Source organism: Acomys minous, assembly GCF_964271855.1.
Source record: "Acomys minous genome assembly, chromosome: 16".
In the NCBI taxonomy this organism is placed as follows: domain Eukaryota; kingdom Metazoa; phylum Chordata; class Mammalia; order Rodentia; family Muridae; genus Acomys; species Acomys minous.
In genome coordinates this window covers 75,080,084-75,099,640 of record NC_140498.1, presented here as the reverse complement: position 1 = coordinate 75,099,640, position 19,557 = coordinate 75,080,084, and the positions used below count along the sequence as shown (strand labels likewise).

Here is a 19,557-nt window from a genome sequence, read left to right as displayed (position 1 = left end):
GGAAACCAATTTCTTGTTCAGACTCGAGTCCCGTCCCCTACATATTTCATGATTGGACAGGAATATTCCAAAATCCAAGGAAAAAGCAAATCTGAGATGCTTGTAGTCCCAAGAAGGGTCTGGCTTGTGCTTCTTGCTGCGGCCTCAGGACCATCTGACAGGCTCCTGCACTGTGCCCATGCCTCCTCCCGTCCTCAGGCCCCAGGACGACACATGGGCTTTTCAGTGGCTCAGAACTACGCAAATTGCAGGTCTGAGTCGGCTGTTAACATTTCTCAATCTCTTCCCCCATTGGAAACTTCACACGAGCCCCTGGAGAAATATAGATTTTTTTCCCCCCCTGGACCTCAGGAAAGGTTCTCTGACTCAGTATCACTGTCCCGTGGACCAGATGAGCAGGTGGTGGAGGCAACGTGGGGGAAGAAAACTTACAGGCGAGCGCGCAAAAGGCAAAGTCGAGCACGCGCGCTACCCAAACATTGCCTCCGCACCAGCCGCCACCATATGCTTGTGTTTCTCCAAAAAGAAGCCCGAGAGAACAAACAAAAAGCAGTGTCTCCCGTCCTGGCTGGGGGAGGAACGTTGTTTTCTCCTGGCAACCCACAGTCCCCATTTCCTGTCCTACGGGCTGCCTAGAGGGGATCGAATTGCCCAAGGCCTTGGATTCCCATAGCTGGGGGAAATGGCCACAGTCCTCCAGAGCCCTGCCTCCCAGCAACTCCTGTCTGCTGGGGCCAGCAGGGACGATCATTTTATTTGGGGGAAGGGGGCGGGGGCTGGGGAGGGAGACAGGGTTTCTCCGCATAGCCCTGGCTGTCCGAGAACTCAGAGATCCGCCTGCCTCGGCCTCCTAAACGCTGGGATTAAAGGCGTGTGCCACCGCTACCACCACGCCTGGTTGCTGCCGGATGCTGCGCGTTTGCCTATGCGCAGTGGCCCAGGTTTCATCCTCAGCACCACAAGGACCAGACATGGCAGTGCATGCCTAAATTCTGTCACTCCAGGTGAAGGCAGGAGAAACAGAGAGGCTCAAGGGCATCCTCAGCAGCACAGCAAGATGTTAAGAGACCACAGCTTGGTGGTAGAATACTTGCCTAGTATTCCTAAGGTCCTGAATTTGAGTTCCGGTACCACAAGTTTGTCTCCTGCTGCATCCACTCCATAATAGACACAGAGTCCATTTTCATTGACAGCCAGAGAGCCCAAAGCCTGTTTTGTGCCCTGTCCTGGACAACAAGGTAGAGAGGTCTCCCGTGTACTAGGTTCTGCCGTGTGCACAAAGCACATACCCCTACAGACATGAGCAATATGCTTAGACTCTTAAACACTGGACAGAGGGCTAGTGGGCATCTTCTTGGGGTCTACACCAGGTTTAGGACCCTTCCTGATATCACAGTAAAATGAGACACTCTCAGAGAGACTTCCACATTTCTACTCACTGCAGCGCTGTTCACGAGAGTCTAAAGTAGGAAACAGGCCAGGTAACCATGACGGATGGATTCACACGGGTGGCTCCGCGGTCAAGAGCACCTGCTACTCTGGCAGAGGACCCGAGTTCGGTTCCCAGCACCTTCATGGTGGTTCATAACCATCTGTCAATTCCAGTTTTGGAGACTCTAATACCTTCTTCTGACCTGTGAAGGCACCAGGCACACATGTTGTGCACATACGTACGTGTAGTCAAAACACACATAAGTTTAAAAAGAATATTTTTAAAAAAGGATTCACATTTGCATGGCGCAAGCCTTTAATCCCAGCACTCGGGAGACAGAGGCAGGTGGCTTGCTGTGAGTTCAAGGCCAGCCTGGTCTACAAAGCGAGTCCAGGACAGCCAGGGCTACACAGGGAAACCCTGTCTTGAAAAACAAAACAAAACAAAAAAACAAAATAGAAAGAAAGAAAAAAGAAAAAGAAAAGAAAAATATCTCAAGGCATGATGGCTGACACTTGTTATCCCAACACTCACGACACTGAGGCAGAAAGATTGCTGCAAGCTCCAGGCCAACTTAGGCTACGTAGCAAGTCCCACTTTAGTCTAGTAAGAATTCCAGCCTAGCTGGGCCTGGTGCACACACCTTTAATCCCAGCACTCCGGAAGGAGGCAGAGGCAGGTGGATTACTGTGAGTTACAGGCCAGCCTCGTCTACAAAGTGAGTCTAGGACAGCCAAGGCTGTCACACAGAAAAATCCTGTCTCAAAAGAGATCCAGCCTAGCTTGGACTACATAGTAATATTCCCTCTCCCTCTCTCCCTCTCTCCCTCCCTCTCTCCTCCCCCTCCCCCCTCCTCACACACACACACACCTGAGGCAACCTCCAAAAGACTCACTGCTCCCCATTGGTGGTGATTAGAACATAGCGGCTTAGAAATGGTATTATTTTTCTGGCTTTGATAAAATACCAGACAAGCTGGGTGCAGTAGTAGCCCACGCCTTTAAGGCCAGTACCCACCAGGGAGGCAGAGCCAGCCTGGTCTACAGCGGGAGTTCCACACCAGCCAGGGCTACATACAAAAATTGACTAATTAAAATACCATACCAAATAAAATAAAATAAAATACCATACAAGGAGCAAGGAAAGGAAGATTTAATTGGACACACAATGTGCAGAAATACAGCCCATAATGGTGGTAGGATGGTCACGTGCCATCCGCAGTTGGCAAACACAGAGAGAGAGGCGAACGTTGGGACTCAGCTCACTTCCTCCTTTTTTTCTTCAGTACTAACACACCCAGCCTGCTGAGTTTAGCTTCAGTTTTTTATTGCATTATTTATGCGTGCGCGCGCACGCACACACACACACCATGGTGCACCTGTGGAGGTCACAGGACAACTTGCTTCACTACATGGATTCTAGGAACTGATCTCTCAAGCTGTCAGGCCTGGCAGCCAAGCGTCTTTACCTACTGGGCCACCCTGCCGCAGGCCTTTGCTTGGCTTATCATGTAAGACGTCTTTGGTTTTTGGTTTTACGGGACAGGGTCTCTCTGTGCAACCTTGGCTGTCCTGGACTCACTTTGTAGACCAGGCTGGCCTTGAACTCACAGAGATCCACCTGCCTCTGCCTCCTGAGTGTTGGGTTATGATGTCTTTTGAGGGGATGAGAAGTTGGTTTAGTTGGTAAAGGGTTTTTCCGTACAAGCATCCAGATTGGAGTTCATCCCACAGCATCCCCCGGTAAAAGTCTGGGTTTGTGGGTACCCAGAGGCAGAGATAGGCAGGTCTCCGGGGCTTACTGGCCTAGACTAATTGGTGAGCCCCAGGTCTTAATAATAGACTCTGTCTCTAAATACAAGGTGAGGAGGGCTGGTGAGATGGCTCAGCAGCTCAGACACTCATTCTTTTTTTTTTTTTTAATTTATTCTTGTTACATCTCAATGGTTATCCCATCCCTTGTATCCTCCCATTCTTCCCTCCCTCCCATTTTCCCCTTATTCCCCTCCCCTATGACTGTTCCTGAGGGGGACTACCTCCCCCTGTATATGCTCATAGGGTATCAAGTCTCTTCTTGGTAGCCTGCTATCCTTCCTCTGAGTGCCACCAGGTCTCCCCCTCCAGGGGACATGGTCAAAGGTGAGGCACCAGAGTATGTGAGAAAGTCATACCCCACTCTCCACTCAACTGTGGAGAATGTTCTGTCCATTGGCTAGATCTGGGTAGGATTTTTTGGTTTTTCAAGACAGGGTTTCTCTGTGTAGCCCTGGCTGTCCTGGACTTGCTTTGTAGATCAGGCCGCCCTCAAACTCACAGCGATCCACCTACCTCTGCCTCCCGACTGCTGGGATTACAGACGTGCACCACCACGCCTGGCCTAAGACATTCGTTCCTACAGAGAGCCCAGATTCAGTCCCCAGCATCCGCATGGTGGCCCCTAACCATTTATCTTTATAACTCCAGTTCTGGGGGACACAACACCTCTGACCCTCATGCAACACACATATACTCATGCAGAAAAAAAAATTCATACAAATCAAATAAATAAATAAAAAGAGAAAGAAAAAATTTTAATAAAAGGGTGAGAAGCTACAGAGAGGACACAGGGATCAAGAGTATGTACAGTTCTTGCAGTGGACCCAAGTTCAGTTCCCAGAATCCATGTTGTTTGACTCACAGCCACCTGTACCTCCAGGTCTGGGGCATCTGGCATCCTCTTCTGGACTCCTTAGAGATCTGCATGAGTGTGTGTGTGTGTGTGTGTGTGTGTGTGTGTGCGTGCGTGCGTGCGTGCGTGCGTGCGTGCGTGCGTGTATGTATGTATGTATGTATGTATGTATGTATCTGTGTATTAGGTTTTTGTGTTTTGGTTTGGTTTTTCAAAACAGGGTTTATCTGCGTAACAGCCCTGGCTGTCCTGGACTCACTTTGTAGACCAGGTTGGCCTCAAACTCACAGAGATCCTCTGCCTCTTGAGTGCTGGGATTAAAAGTGTGGGCCACTACTGCTAACTCAAAGATATCTTTTTGTTGTTGTTGGGGTTTTGTTTTTGTTTTTGTTTTTGGTTTTTTTTGGTTTTGGTTTTTGTCTTTCAAGACAGGGTTTCTCTGTGTAACAGCCCTGGACTTGCTTTGTAGACCAGGCTGGCCTCAAACTCAGACCTGCCTGCCTCTGCCTCCCCAGTGCTGAGATAAAGGTGAGCATCACTATGCCTGGCATCGAAGATATCTTTTTAGATGGAGACTCCCATCCAAGTACTAACCAGGTCCAACCCTGCTGAGTTTCAGGCATCTCCAGTATGGTATGGCCAGGTTTGAGATAAGGTCCCCCAGACTGCCCCTGAACAGGATCCCTTCCTCCTGCCTCAACTTTCAGAGAGCTGGGACCAGAGGAGTGCACCTGGCTTAGCATTTCAGTTCTACAGACAGCCACATGACTCCAGACGAGGACCACAACTAAGATATGAGCCCAAACACTTAATGTGCACGCTTGGTGGCAGGTACCTCTTAAACTCATCCCACTGCCCACAGCTGGCTCTGAAGGGGCCCACCTACTCTCAGGGTTTCTGGCTCCTGAGGTTCCGAATTCACCCACACCACCTTGGGAGAATGATTGGAGATGCCGGTATTCCCACAACACAAGGAAGCCCTAATCTTCTCCGGGAATGGCTCAGGTTGATTGGACGTTATCACCCCATTAGCATCGGCTTCTATTTTGGGGGGACTCACTTACCAGGGCCTTCTAAAGAGGATCTCTCAGGTGACACACACTTTTTATCATCCCACCACTCAGAAGGTAGAGGTCGGAGGATTGTGAGTTCCAGATCAGCTTAAGCTAAGATAGACAGTAAGAGACCTTTCCTTGTAAAAGCAACCCAGGGACTAGTGAGATGGCTCAGTGGGTGACGGTACCTGCCACCAAGCCTAATGACTTGTATTTGATCCCAGGGACCCACATGGTAGAAGGAGAGAATTGACTCTCACAAGTTGTCCTCTGGCTTCTGCGTGCACGCATGACACACATATGGGAGCCACGCCCCCCTCCCCCCCTGCGCGCCCCCCCCCCCCCCGCCCCGGGCGCCTCACTAGGGGGGTTCTAGGCAAGTGCTCTAGCACTGAGCTACAAAACAAACAAACAAACAAATCAAAAATGAAAGACTACAGTAAATACGAAAGATGGTCTCTGTCCTCCAGGAGAGGCTGGCTCCGTTTATGTGCAGGCTGGCTCAGGGAGAAAAATAAGGCCAAAGTCACAATAGCTCATATTTCCTCTCCTTAGTTAGCCAAGTTGGTAAATAAGATGTGGAAAAGAAAATTTCAACCAATTTAGAAAAACACCTCTTATCCAGGGGAGCTGCTTCGAGCTTCCAATGCCAGCACCTGGGAGGCGGAGGGGGGAAAGTCGAGAGTTCAAGGTCATCGCCCATGAAGGGCAGTGTGGACCAAAAAAAGGAAGCAGAAGGAAAAGATGAATTGGAGTGAACAAGCTCTGAGGCCACTGAGGCGGCTCAGTGAGTAACGGCACATGTCACTAAGCCCCATGACCTGAGTTCAACTCAGGAATGGCCGGAGGTTGTCTTCTGACCTCTGACAGTGAAACACACTGACACTGACACACTGACACATACACACACACACACACACACACACACACACACACACACACACACACCCTCTCTCTCTCTCTCAACTTTCAAATAAACATAAATAATAAAATTATTTTTAGAAAGAAAGAGAACCATCTCTCAACACTAAATATGTTCACGTAGTGTCCCTGCTGCTCAGAGACAAATGGGCCCCTATTCCAACCACCTCCATGAAGGTCCAGTGGGACAGACTATGTCCCAAGATCTCTGCATCCTTACACAGAGTCATACCAGGACTCCTGTGAGCAAACTCTAAGTCACTTGCAAATGCAAATTCTCTAATTTTTTTCTTCTTTTCCTTTGATAGTATGGAAAGAATCCTGGATTTGTTCTTAATAGGCCAGTGTGCATCGCTGTGCCATGCCCCCAGCCCCTCACTGAAGGATTCTAGGCAGGGACTCTACCACTGAGCCACACCCCAGCCCCTCACTGGGGGATTCTAGGCAGGTGCTCTACCACTGAGCCACACCCCAGCCCCTCACTGGGGGATTCTAGGCAGGGGCTCTACCACTGAGCCACACCCCAGCCCCTCACTGGGGGATTCTAGGCAGGTGTTCTACCATTGAGCCACACCCCAGCCCCTCACTGGGGGATTCTAGGCAGGTGCTCTACCACTGAGCCACACCCCAGCCCCTCACTGGGGGATTCTAGGGAGGCGCTCAGCCACTGAGCCACGCCCGCCATCTCTTGTTAGGGGATTCTAGGCAGATACTCTTAACACTTCGCTATATCTATAACACATGGATTGGTTTTGTCTTTTGAAACAATACCTCCCTAGGTAGCCCAGGATGGCCTCTACGTTATGGTAATTCCTGCTTCAGGCCATGGTTATTTTTGAAATTCAGTTTTACATTTATCAGAATACTGGAGGAAGGGAATGGAACATCAAGTATGTGGAGATCAGAGGACAACTTTCAGAAGTCACTGTCTCCTTCCACCAGGCAGGTCCAACTCAGTTTGTCAGGCTTGGTGTCATACACTGTCACCCTCTGAGCCATCTAGCCAGCCCCACAGCCTATACATTATTGTTGGTGGCAGTGGTAGTAGTTTTGGTTTTTCAAGTCAGGGTTTCTCTGTGTAGCCCTGGCTCTACTGGACTCACTTTGTAGACCAGGCTGGCCTCTAACTCACAGAGATCCGCCTACCTCTGCCTCCCTGAGTGCTGGGATTACAGGCGTGCGCCACCGCCCCCGGCTTAGCCTATAGATTTTTGAAAGAGGATCTCACTGTATAGCCCTGGCTTAGCCTTGAATTTCCAATGCCCCTGCCTCAGCATTCCGACACCCTTTCATACTCAAGGGGACAGCCTTTTAGAGAAACCAACCTTCAGGACTGTGACTTCAGCACTCCTCCCCGTCTGTTCCCTGGAGCCCCGTCTACTGGAAAATGCATCAGATAGGCAGCCCAACCTCCGCCCCACGCAACACCAGCACTGGATGTCGACATGATGAAGAAAGAGTCCAGGTGTGAAGGTTCACGCTACACAGAGTTCAAAGCCAGGTCAAACCCTGGCCTGAGAAGTCAGACGGTGGGGGTGAGGGAGATGGCAAGGTGGCTCAGCCTGCAAAGACTCTGCCACGCAAGGATCAGAGTACAATCTCCAGCACCCATGTGACAACAAGCTAGGCGTGGTGGAGGAGACAGATGGGTTCCCAGGGCTCTCTGACTGGCCAGCCTAGCCTAACTGATGAGTCCTGGGCCAGCGGAGATTATGTCTCAGAGAACAAGGAGATGGCTCCGAGAGTAAAAGCTCTTGCCACAAAAGCCTGACCAGAAAAGATGTACAAAAGCGGGACACAGTAGCATGTCTGCCTGGAACCCCGGCACTTCGGTGGACAGGTAGGCAGAAGAGAATTGGAAAGCTTGAGGGACAGCTGGCCTGGAGAACACCGGAAAAACAACAGAGACCCTGACTCCAAGCTGAACAGAACGGAGGAGCCACCCATTAGAATGTCCTCCGGCCTTCACACCAGTGCCATGGACACACTCACACACACACACACACACACACACACACACACACCACGGTGGTCAGTGGCTAAGGATGACACTGTAGTTTGCCCTCCAGCCTGCACATCTACGCATACAAACACATGCATAACTTTTCATACAAATACATGCATACATTTTTTTTACAAGATAAATATTTAAGGAGATGGCTCTGTGGTTGAAGTGCGTGCAGGAGGAACAAGAGGAGCGAGAGGGGGATCCCTAAAAGCACCGTGGCCCCCACCTGTAACCCCAGCCTTGAAAGGCAGAGAGAAGGGATCTACGGAGAGAGTTATAAAGACTAAGCCTTGAGCCGGGCGTGGTGGCGCACGCCTTTAATCCCAGCACTCGGGAGGCAGAGGCAGGCGGATTGCTGTGAGTTCGAGGCCAGCCTGGACTACAAAGTGAGTCCAGGACAGTCAAGGCTACACAGAGAAACCCTGTCTCGAAAAAACCAAAAATAAAATAAAATAAAATAAAAAATAAAGACTAAGCCTTGTTGGCATGCTCTGGGGGCGGCTAGCAGACCCTGCCTCAGTGAACAAGGCGAGAGGGAAACTAAGGAAAGTTCCCACCATCCCCGTTGGTTCTCCACCCATGTGCACAGCCACACATGTGAACAGGCATATATACATGCACAGATACAATGTAACACACATGAAAAGAAGGAACAGTCAAGTGGTTGAGTATCTTAGAAGAGTCAGGGGGCTGGGGACTACAGGCAACTGGGGGGCTGGTAAAGGGGTCTGGTTTGTAAAAACAAAATATTACTATGGTCATCACTTGGAATACATAATGTTTTTCATGTTTATTTTCATTTTACACAGGCTCTTAAAGTCAACTCTGGCTAACCCTAACCTTGTGTTCTATGTGCTCAGCAGCTCGGATGCCAAGCATGTGGTACCATGACATACCTAGGTTTTTCTTCTCCTTGTCATACCCCGTGTGAGACAGACTCTCACCTAGATGGGGCTAGCCTCAGACTCAGTACGTTGCTATAGATGACCTTGAACTCTCAGCACTGTGATCCGAGCACTAGGATTGTAGGCGTTTGTCACGGCAACCGGCTTACAAGGTTCTGGAAGTAGCATCCAAGGAGGGCTATGTAGCAGGTAAGCGCTCACTCCCCGAACTGAGCTCCATCCTTGGGCCCCAACTGGGTCTCCTATAGCCAGGAATGGTCTCTAACTGGCTAAGAAGCTGAGGATGTACTTTCCCACTCTCCCCCCCAACCCCCACCACGCCGTCCCCACCTCCCCCCTCACTCCACTACCCCATCCCCACCGCCCCCCACCTCCACCCCCAGTGTGGATCGCAAGCCTAAACCACCCACCCCACCCTCACCCCTGGCTTTTTCTTCTTTTTACTGTTTTCTGTTCTGTAAATGACTTAAGGCGCCCCGGTGTTACTTTATAACCTTGGAGAGCAAAGGCAGAGGCTTCAATCCCTTAAAACAAAACAAAACAGGGCCAGCGAGCATGGCACGGCACTTGCCTCCAAAGCCTGAGCACACGGGGCACAATCCCCAGACCAACACGGTAGAAGGAAGAGAGCTCGTGCCTGAAAGTCGCCCTTTGACCTCCCCATATACACACAGGCAAAAATAGATCAAAGTAAATCTTAAAAAAAAAAAAAAAGATATCTTAAAAGTAAATATTTAAAAATTAAAAAGAAAAAGAAACACAAACATTCAGCAATGCCGCCTCACCCTCAAGACAGGAAAGGGGGCCCCAGGCAAGGCGAAGGCCAGGAAGCAGGCACCAGGCTCCAGGGCCGGGATTCATGCCACCTTCTAGTGATGCGGAGGACAGTGGGGCTGAGGGACAGGGACATGTTTCAAGGATGGCTATTAGAAGTCTGTTCTCTTCACAAGTCTAGATTCTTAGGGGGTAGGCTACAGAGTAAAGGGTCAAAGTCTCAGGGTAGGGGGCTGGAGAGATGGCTCAGTGGTTAAGAGCATTGTCTGCTCTTCCAAAGGACCCGGGTTCAATTCCCAGCACCCATATGGCAGCTCACAACTTGTCTGTAACTCCAAGATCTGACACTTTCACACCAATGCACATAAATTAAAAAACTAAATTAAAAAAAAAGTCTCAGGATAGGGATATGAGTCTTCCCCCCACCCCCACCCCCACCCCCAACCTCTCCACCCCCACCCCCTGTGTACTGAGGCTTAGAGTCTTCCCAGGGACCTAGGTCTTTCCATGCCTCTCCCCCCCCATCAAGGGGAGATGGGGGGGGGGGGAGGGAAGGTGATAGCAGGAGGGGTGTAGCTGCCCTGAGTCTGCACCTAGGAGGGAGAGGCCAGGCCTTGGTAGGCAGACAGTTCCTTTGGAGGGTCAGATTTCCACCAGTTATTTAAAGCCTGGCTCCTGGCAGGCGACACTGGCAGCCGCCTGCGTGACCAGGATGAGAAATCACAGTGCTATCTGGGACCTGAGTGCCTATGGCAACTGGCAGCGTGGCCTTGGAGACTAATCTCCAAGCCGTGGGGGCCCCTCCTGGGGCTTGGTTACTGTTCCCCACAGGGCAGCCTCTGACTAGGCAGTGAAACAAGCCCCTGGTCCAGCAGAGGGGACATCTGGCCAGGTACCCAGACACAGGACTTCCCACAACCACAGCCTCTGTGGGTGTGCCCTGGAGCGCATGTGCGCATGCAAACACCCACCCACACACACACACACACACACACACAAGCACACAAAGATAGGAATGGTCACACATACAGGGACATGACTACCCCCCAGCATGTTTGGGCTTCAAGAGGGCAGGGACATCTCAATGACAACAAAATTGGCTACTGGAATTAAAACCAGTGTGTGTGTGTATGTGTGTGTGTGTGTGTGTGTGTGTGGTTTTTGTTGTTTTGCTTTTTGAGGCTGGGTCTCAATCAGCCCATGCTGGCCTCTAATTCTCGACATAGCTGACGATAACTGAATCCTGTTCCTCCCATTTCAACACCCTACATGTTGCTGAAGGACAGTCGTGTGTCATACCACCCCAATACATGTAGCAAGCACTAAGGATGGGATACAGGACAAGCACTCTACCAACTGAGCCCCAGTTCCCCCCCCCCTTTTTTTTTTGAGATACAGTCTTTCTTATGTAGCCCACGCTGGCTGCAAAGTTGCTAGGTAGCTGAGGATGACTTTGAACTTCTGATCTTCCTGCCTCCGACTCCCCAGTGCTGGGATGCACCAGCAATATTTGTTCGTTTTACTACGACTGCACTTCTATCCAAGGTAGAAATACGGTGGCAAAAGGAATGTAGGTCGGCTGGTAAAACATGTTCCCCAGCACTCACAAAGCCTGGACTCCATCACCAGCAATGCATAAGCTAAGCCCGCTTGAAGCCAGCCTGGGCTATATAAAACCTTACCTCAAAAACAAAACAAGCAAAACCCCTCCGAAGACAAAATTAGTGACAAGCAAGAACCACGAAATGATGGGAGGCGATCGGGGATGGGGGGGGGAGGGGCTCCCCAATGGAAAAGGATGCCAGAGCTGACCTCAGCAATGCAGTCATCAAGGGGGACGCCTGCCCCACCCCGGCCCAAAGTACCCACCTCCCAGGCCACAGACTTTGAAGGATTGCCAAATGACTGCCTGCCCAGGAAACCCAGCCGCCAGCCTGGGCCGCCCACGTGTCGTGGTCAGGGTTGAGCAGGGCAGTGGCCTTGGCTGGAGGCTGGGCGAGTGGGTGAGGTGAGGATCAGGGTTGAAGTGCTGAGGTGAGGAACAGGAAGTGATGGCTGAAAAAATACAAAGATGGGCCTTAAGGCTCTGGGATGAAGGACATTTGAGCAAACCGGAGCCATCCATTGCAGGGTTTAAAGCAGGTGCGATGCCCCCACCGGGGTCGAGAGTAGATTTTGGGAAGTGGGGGGTTATGCCAAGCCTGAAGCAGATAGGAAAACATCAGAGCAGTGATGGGGAGAGGGGGAGCGTAAAGGGTCCTGAGGAGGACACATCTGGAGTAGTCCCAAATGTCCAACCCAAACTTTCTCATGGATGCTGGGACCCTAGGAAAGAAAGTCAGCTGGATGGAAAGGAAGGGGGTGGGCCTCAGAGAAAAGGATGCCCACGGCACATGCAGGCTGAGGGGTCCGTGGGGCAGGGTCCCTGGACTGGGACTGAGAAATATGGACAGTACATTGGCGACCTCAAGTGGAGGCCAAGAGGTGGGAGAGCAAGGACAGAAACACAGGAGACAGAACAACAGGGGTCGGGGTAGGGGGTGGAATTAGGGAGGGCGAAAGAGATGGTTCACTGACACCCTAGGGGAGGCAGGTCAAAGGTCAGGAAGGACACCAAGACAGATGGGCTGGGGCTGAGGCCAGGGGCTTGAGAGGCAGGCGGAATGGAAAGTGGAGGCTCTGAGAGTCTGGTAAGAAAAAGACACAGGGCCGGGCGTGGTGGCACACCCTTTAATTCCCAGCACTCAGGAGGCGGAGGCAGATGGATCTCTGGGAGTTCGAGCCCAGCCTGGTCTACAGAGTTCCAGGATAGCCAGGGCTATACAGAGAAACCCTGTCTCCAAAGAGAAGGGGGTAGGGGGGACTTTTAAGAAGCTTCCTTCTTTGAGAAGGACCCAGGGTTGAATGGAGACACGTACCCCTCCGGGTTGAGGACCATCTTTCCACACGGCTCCTCCCCACCATATATGCCCAAGTCCAGTAGGACACCCAGACTCCACACCCTTTCCACAGGCAATGACACTGGCTAGACACTCAGATGACCACCTGTCAAAACACAATAAAGGGTTCCTATACCATGGCCAGTTTCTGTTACCTTCCACCTGACGGGAAGGCAGACCCAAAAGCTGGATATGGTAGGAGATGGTAGCCCCACCAACCTCCCTTTTTTTGTTGTTGTTGTTCTGTCCACTGCTATGAGAGGGCGCCAAGTGGTATACAGCAAGTACTCTGAGTATTCATACACCAAGGAACATCAAGGAGCAACCACGGAATGCTGGGAGAAAAGCATTGTTGGCCACTTCCTGTGTTGTGCACACACCCCAGGCACACACCAACAAACTAAGGATGCACGTGACGCCGGCGCTAAGTCAAAAAAACACATTGCTTGCTTGCTTGAGATAGAGTCTTAAGTAGCCCAGGGTTGGCCTCCCAATTTACGATGAGGCTGAGGATGGCCTTGAACTCCTGATCCTCCTGCCTGCCCCTTACCAGGGATGGGAACCATGTGCATGAGGGCACACTTAGCTTCCATGGTGTTGAGGATGGAATCCATGGTTTCCTACATAGAAGGCAAGTGCTGTAGCCATGGAACTGCATTCCCAGTTCTAGGCTAGATAATCTTATGGAGTCATCACAATACAGATGATCCATCTGTCCTCAACTTAAATGGTGTGTGGGGGTGACTGAACAATTGGCAGATGAGGAAGTAGAGGGTGCCAGCGCTGGCACATAAAACCTTCCTATAGACACTAAAATCTGCCTAGAATTCCCCAGTGAGGGGCAGGGGTGTGGCTCAGTGGTCGAGCACCTGCCTAGAATCCCCCAGTAAGGGGCTGGGGTGTGGCTCAGTGGTAGAGCACCTGCCTAGAATCCCCCAGTGAGGGGCTGGGGGTGTGGCTCAGTGGTAGAGCCCCTGCCTAGAATCCCCCAGTGAGATGCAGGGGTGTGGCTCAGTGGTAGAGCACCTGCCTAGAATCCCCCAGTGAGGGGCTGGGGATGTGGCTCAGTGGTAGAACACCTGCCTAGAATCCCCCAGTGAGGGGCTGGGGTGTGGCTCAGTGGTAGAGCACCTGCCTAGAATCCCCCAGTGAGGGGCTGGGGGTGTGGCTCAGTGGTAGAGCACCTGCCTAGAATCCCCCAGTGAGGGGCTGGGGGTGTGGCTCAGTGGTAGAGCACCTGCCTAGAATCCCCCAGTGAGGGGCTGGGGGTGTGGCTCAGTGGTAGAGCACCTGCCTAGAATCCCCCAGTGAGGGGCTGGGGGTGTGGCTCAGTGGTAGAGCACCTGCCTAGAATCCCCCAGTGAGGGGCTGGGGTGTGGCTCAGTGGTAGAGCACCTGCCTAGCATCCCCCAGTGAGGGGCTGGGATGTGGCTCAGAGGCAGAACCCTGGCCTCTTTGCAAGTGCCTCTCCTTGTCTCAGCTGCCTCATAGCCAAAGGGTATCTGCTCGGGACACAGTGAGGACTGTATGTAAGGCCACACGGACAGCATCTGACACCAGGCTAGGCAACCCTGAGCGCTGGTTACTGAGCAACTGTGATCACCACATGCTACCTCGTCCCTCATCGCTCTGACGTCAGCTCCCATAGTGTCTATGTCACCTCCACACACAGGCGGAGCAGAGCGAGACACGCAAACCTATCATTCAGCTGGAAGCCCAGGAAGCCCTGGCTCCCAGCTGCAGATGCATGCTTTTCCACACGGGTATACCAATATATTTATTTGTTACAGTACAGGATGGGTGTCAGGACGGAGTGCAGAGAAGCCAGAGTTGAGGCAGCGCCAGGCCCAGGGGCGAGGCTGTGGTGGGAGGTCCTGCTGGTGTCTCTGGAGAGCCCCCTTGCTAGACGTAAACACGCCTTCTGAGAAGATCTGGGAGGTGGCGGGGCATCAGGTCTTTTCATGTCGGGAAATGAAGGCTGCGTGGAAAACAGCCAAAGGCTCTGGGATGATCTAACCCAGGGAGCTGGCTAGGCCCGGCTGCCCCGCCCACCACTGCCTGCCCTTCTACCCTCTGAACCAATGGGATGAGAGAAGAGCCCCAGGGAAGGCGGTGCCAAGCAGATCAGGACACCTCCTGAGAGAGACTAGGCATCATCCACACCTACCCACTACAACCTGTTTCGCTATGCGCAAGCAGAACTTCAACTAGGAGTTAGTGACGGGAGGGCTCTCCTGGCCTCAGCCCCAGCAGGGCGGACTCTACAACCCCTTCTTCCTCACTCTAATCTCTTCCACTATCTGAGCCCATTCCACAACATTTTCTATAGTCATTCCGCCCCCCCCCTCCCCCATCCCCACCCCGTCCGGCTGACTCCTGCCTCTACCTGAACGCTCGCCAGCTCCTGTCTACTCTCGCTCTAACCCCTTTTATTATAATATTGATAAACAGGCCTCCACACCACATATTTGGCATAAGGAGATTTGTTGTCGAAGGGAGGAAGGGAGAGAAAGAAGTCGGGGAAGGGGCAACCCAGGGGGACATAGAAAGGGAGAGAAGCCCGGAAGTGACAGAGAACGCGTGTGGGCAGGATGGCAGGCGGGTTATATCCCCGGGCACCTGGCGCAGGACGTTGTCAGGAACCTAAACGCCCAACGCAGCGCCTATGCCACATCATCCAAGAAACTTCTCTTCAGGGATTCCATCCCAGCCCCGACTCACCCAGTCTCAGTCCTACGCCAGCCTAACCTAATCGCTGTGTGACTCTGATTAATTGGACAGAAACCCACACCTCGTGAGCGGGCTACCGTCCCTAGGGCAGAAAAGAGAAAGGGTTTTGTTGTTTAAGACAAAGTCTCATGTAGCCTAGGCCGGTCTCAAACTCCCTATGTAACTGAGGTTGACCTTCGTCTCCCACTGCTGGGATTACGGCCGTGCACCACCACGCCCAGGTTATGTGCGGCGGAGAGGAACCTCGTGCACGGTACACAAGCTCTCGCCCAGCTGGACCACATGCCCAGCCTGAGAAGCTGGGAAGCAGCAATTAGCCAATAGGGACAGGATGGGGGACTGGCAGCTGATCGGGAATGCTGGTTCCAGTGACTGGGTGGCACTTTGGGAATGAAAAAGTAGGAACAGAGCCAGCTGTGGTGAGGCGGGTAAGTTTGGAAAAGGCAGTTATGAGGAAGCACTGACTAAGTCTATAAGGTTCCTCCACCAGCATCCAGGACCCTAGGCTCCCAGGCCACACGGCTGAGCTCTGGCAGGCACTACTGTTGTTGGAAACTGTTCAGGCTCTTGCCTCAGTCTCTGGAGTGTTGGGACTGCATGTGTCTACCACATTGCTCTGCTGCTTTAGGCTTACCCCCACTGCCTTCTCCAACTCCTGGGAGCCTTCTGAATGCTACCTAAGAGTCTTACACCTGAGCCACACCTTAAACACCCCCTCACTGGGGGATTCAAGGCAGGAGCTCTCCAGCTGAGCCACACCCCAGCCCCTCACTGAAGGATTCTAGGCAGGAGCTCTACCACTGAGCCACACCCCAGCCCCTCACTGGGGGATTCTAGGCAGGTGCTCTACCACTGAGCCACACCCCAGCCCCTCACTGGAGGATTCTAGGCAGGAGCTCTATCACTGAGCCACACTCCAGCCCCTCACTGGAGGATTCTAGGCAGGTGCTCTACCACTGAGCCACACCCCAGCCCCTCACTGGGGGATTCTAGGCAGGTGCTCTACCACTGAGTCACACCCCAGCCCCTCACTGGGGATTCTAGGCAGGTGCTCTACCACTGAGCCACACCCCAGCCCCTCACTGGAGGATTCTAGGCAGGAGCTCTATCACTGAGCCACACTCCAGCCCCTCACTGGGGGATTCTAGGCAGGTGCTCTACCACTGAGTCACACCCCAGCCCCTCACTGGGGATTCTAGGCAGGTGCTCTACCACTGAGCCACACCCCAGCCCCTCACTGGAGGATTCTAGGCAGGAGCTCTATCACTGAGCCACACTCCAGCCCCTCACTGGGGGATTCTAGGCAGGTGCTCTACCACTGAGCCACACCCCAGCCCCTCACTGGGGGATTCTAGGCAGGTGCTCTACCACTGAGCCACACTCCAGCCCCTCACTGGGGGATTCTAGGCAGGAGCTCTACCACTGAGCCACACTCCAGCCCCTCACTGGGGGATTCTAGGCAGGTGCTCTACCACTGAGCCACACCCCAGCCCCTCACTGGGGGATTCCAGGCAAATGCTCTCCAGCTGAGCCACACCCCAGCCCCTCACTGGGGGATTCCAGGCAAATGCTCTCCAGCTGAGCCACACCCTAGCCCCTCACTGGGGGATTCCAGGCAAATGCTCTCCAGCTGAGCCACACCCCAGCCCCTCACTGGGGGATTCCAGGCAAATGCTCTCCAGCTGAGCCACACCCCAGCCCCTCACTGGGGGATTCTAGGCAAATGCTCTCCAGCTGAGCCACACCCCTGCCCCCTGACTTGCTGCCCTGCCCACCTTTCATCTTCACACCCATGCTCAGAAGCCTTCAGAGCTCCTGGTAACCTTAACAGGATGGATATAGGAGGCTGGAGGGATGGCTCAGCAATTAAGAGCACTGGTTGCTCTTCTAGAGGACCTGGGTTCAATTCCCAGCACCCACACGACAGCTCACAACTGCCTGTAACTCCACCTCCAGGGGAATCTGACACCCTCACACAAACATATATGCAGGCAAAACACTGATGTACATTTAAAAAAAGCCAGTGGATCGCTGTGAGTTTGAGACCAGCCTGGTCTACAAAGTGAGTCCAGGACAGCCAAGCCTAACACAAAGAGACCCTGTGGGGGGGGGGGAATAAAAATAAAACAGAGAGGGGGGGGACAGAGAGAGAGACAGAGAGAGAGAGACAGGGAGAATATGAATAGATGCAGCCCAGCCACTAGAGATAAAACATCCACAACAAAGCAAACCTTGCATGTGATCCCTCCCTCCATCTGTAGGATGGAGGCAGGGGAGGACCCTGGGTTTAAGATCAAAAAGAATAAACTCTAGAGCTTCCATTCCTAAGACTGCATGTACTCATCCCAGGATGGGACAACAAGTGAGATGCGCCATCTGCTCCCACCCATCAGAGTCCCCCGAGGCCCCAACCTGGATTGTTAGCACCCCCATCACCTATCAAACCGCAAGCACTATGTTTTGTGGGGTTCACGTGGACGTAAGGAGGCTTAAGAGTTCCTCTAGGGGACACCAGGGCTTCTGAACAGTGAAGCCCTGAACCTCTCTCTCTCCTATGGACCACAACCAAACTCGCCCGGGCTTCCCAGCATTCCATTTCCTCGTCCTCTCCTGGGATTTAAGATGCTGCTCTGGCCAGTCTTGATGACTACTTTCCCCATCCTGCCTGCCACGGAATAGCCCACAGCCTCCCAGGAGACTCACTGTCTAGCCCACCACCACCATCACCACAGTAAGTACAGGGGACTCAGTGGCATGAGACAGGATCTCAAGTAGCCCAGGCTAGCTTTGAACTTGCTATCCAACCAAGGCTGACCTTGACATCCTGAATGCTGAGGTTCCAGGTATGCACCACTCATGGCCTGGCTTACTTCCTAATTTTTGTTTTGTTTTATTTGAAACAGTGTCCGGTATCTCACTACAGAGCGCTGGCTGCCCTGAAATTTGCTATGCAGACCAGGCTGGCCTCGAACTCACAGAGATGTGCTTGCCTCTGCCTCCTAAACGCTGGGATTGAAAGTGCAGGCCACCACGTTTGGCTTGCTTCCTACTCTGGCACAGCGCTTTGCTGATCTGTACAAGCTTGCCTGGTACTTGGGATCCAACTTGGTCCACAAGTTGGCAGGTATGTCCTGAAACCTCTTGATTACGGGGCAGGATGCTCAGGGACGCGACTGTAACCTAGATTAGAACGGCCACTCTGTCCATGAAGGTGACAAACAGAAGGGCGGGTCTCTCATTTGTGGCTGGGCCTCAAAGCTCATCAGGTGGCAAGACCCAGAGGAGGCATTCATAACACAAGCTTGGAGAAGCGGAGAAGATCAAGGACACTCGCCACAAAAAAGGTTTTCCAAGCTGAGACCTGCAAGCAGTTATTGGGCCCAGGCAACAGACAGGAAATATAAAAACATTCTTTATAGCTGGGTGGTGGCGGCAGCAGTGATGGCAGCGTACACTTTAGATCCCAGCACTCGGGAGGCAGAGGCAGGTGGATCGCTGTGAGTTCGAGGCCAGCCTGGTCTACAATGCGGGTCCAGGATAGCCAAGGCTACACAGAGAAACCCTGTCTCGAAAAACCAAAAGAAGAAGAAGAAGAAGATGAAAGCTAAGGACCAGACACCAAAGATGAAGTCCACATGAACTCCGTGACATACACACTTATGCTTGTGCACACACATGCACACACAAAAAAGATTTAAGAAACAGAAGGTCAAAGCCACCCTCAGCTACACAACGGCTTGAAGACCATCAGGGGCTAACATAAGACCCTGTTCTCAAAAACAGAGATGGGAGCCTCAGCAGGTAAAGTGCTTGATGCCAGGCCTGATGGCCCAAGTTCAATCCCTGGGACCCACATGTGTACCTTAGTGTACACACCACACACACACACACACACAAGAAATTCCCCTCCCCCCCCATGATTCCTCTTTGTTCCCATGATGAAGGTGATGTCACTTGCCTGAGGCCTCTGGGCAGGTCAGTGGTCAAGCTGGAACTCGAACCCCCTCCTGCCTGGCTTCAAAGGCCCTGCTGCTTGCCCTGCACCCCCGCTGTGAGCTGGGGACGCCCTGCGGCGATGCCATGGCCTCTGACTCAGGAAGACCAAAGAGCATTTGGGCTTGGAGG

The 19,557-nt window shown here is 52.5% G+C and overlaps 1 protein-coding gene across 9 annotated transcripts in view; it reads right to left on the bottom strand.

The window, feature by feature from the left end:
• The window catches only part of GTF2IRD1 (GTF2I repeat domain containing 1), a 93,740-nt gene that overhangs the window by 61,564 nt on the left and 12,619 nt on the right, over positions 1-19,557 (bottom strand). The window contains exon 1 of one of the 9 annotated variants that reach the window (XM_084764570.1): positions 19,391-19,528. The exons of the other annotated variants lie outside the window; for them this stretch is intronic. The gene's annotated coding sequence lies outside the window, so the exon portion shown is untranslated. Of the gene's footprint in view, positions 1-19,390; positions 19,529-19,557 lie in introns of those variants that run through there. 9 annotated transcript variants of the gene reach the window in all.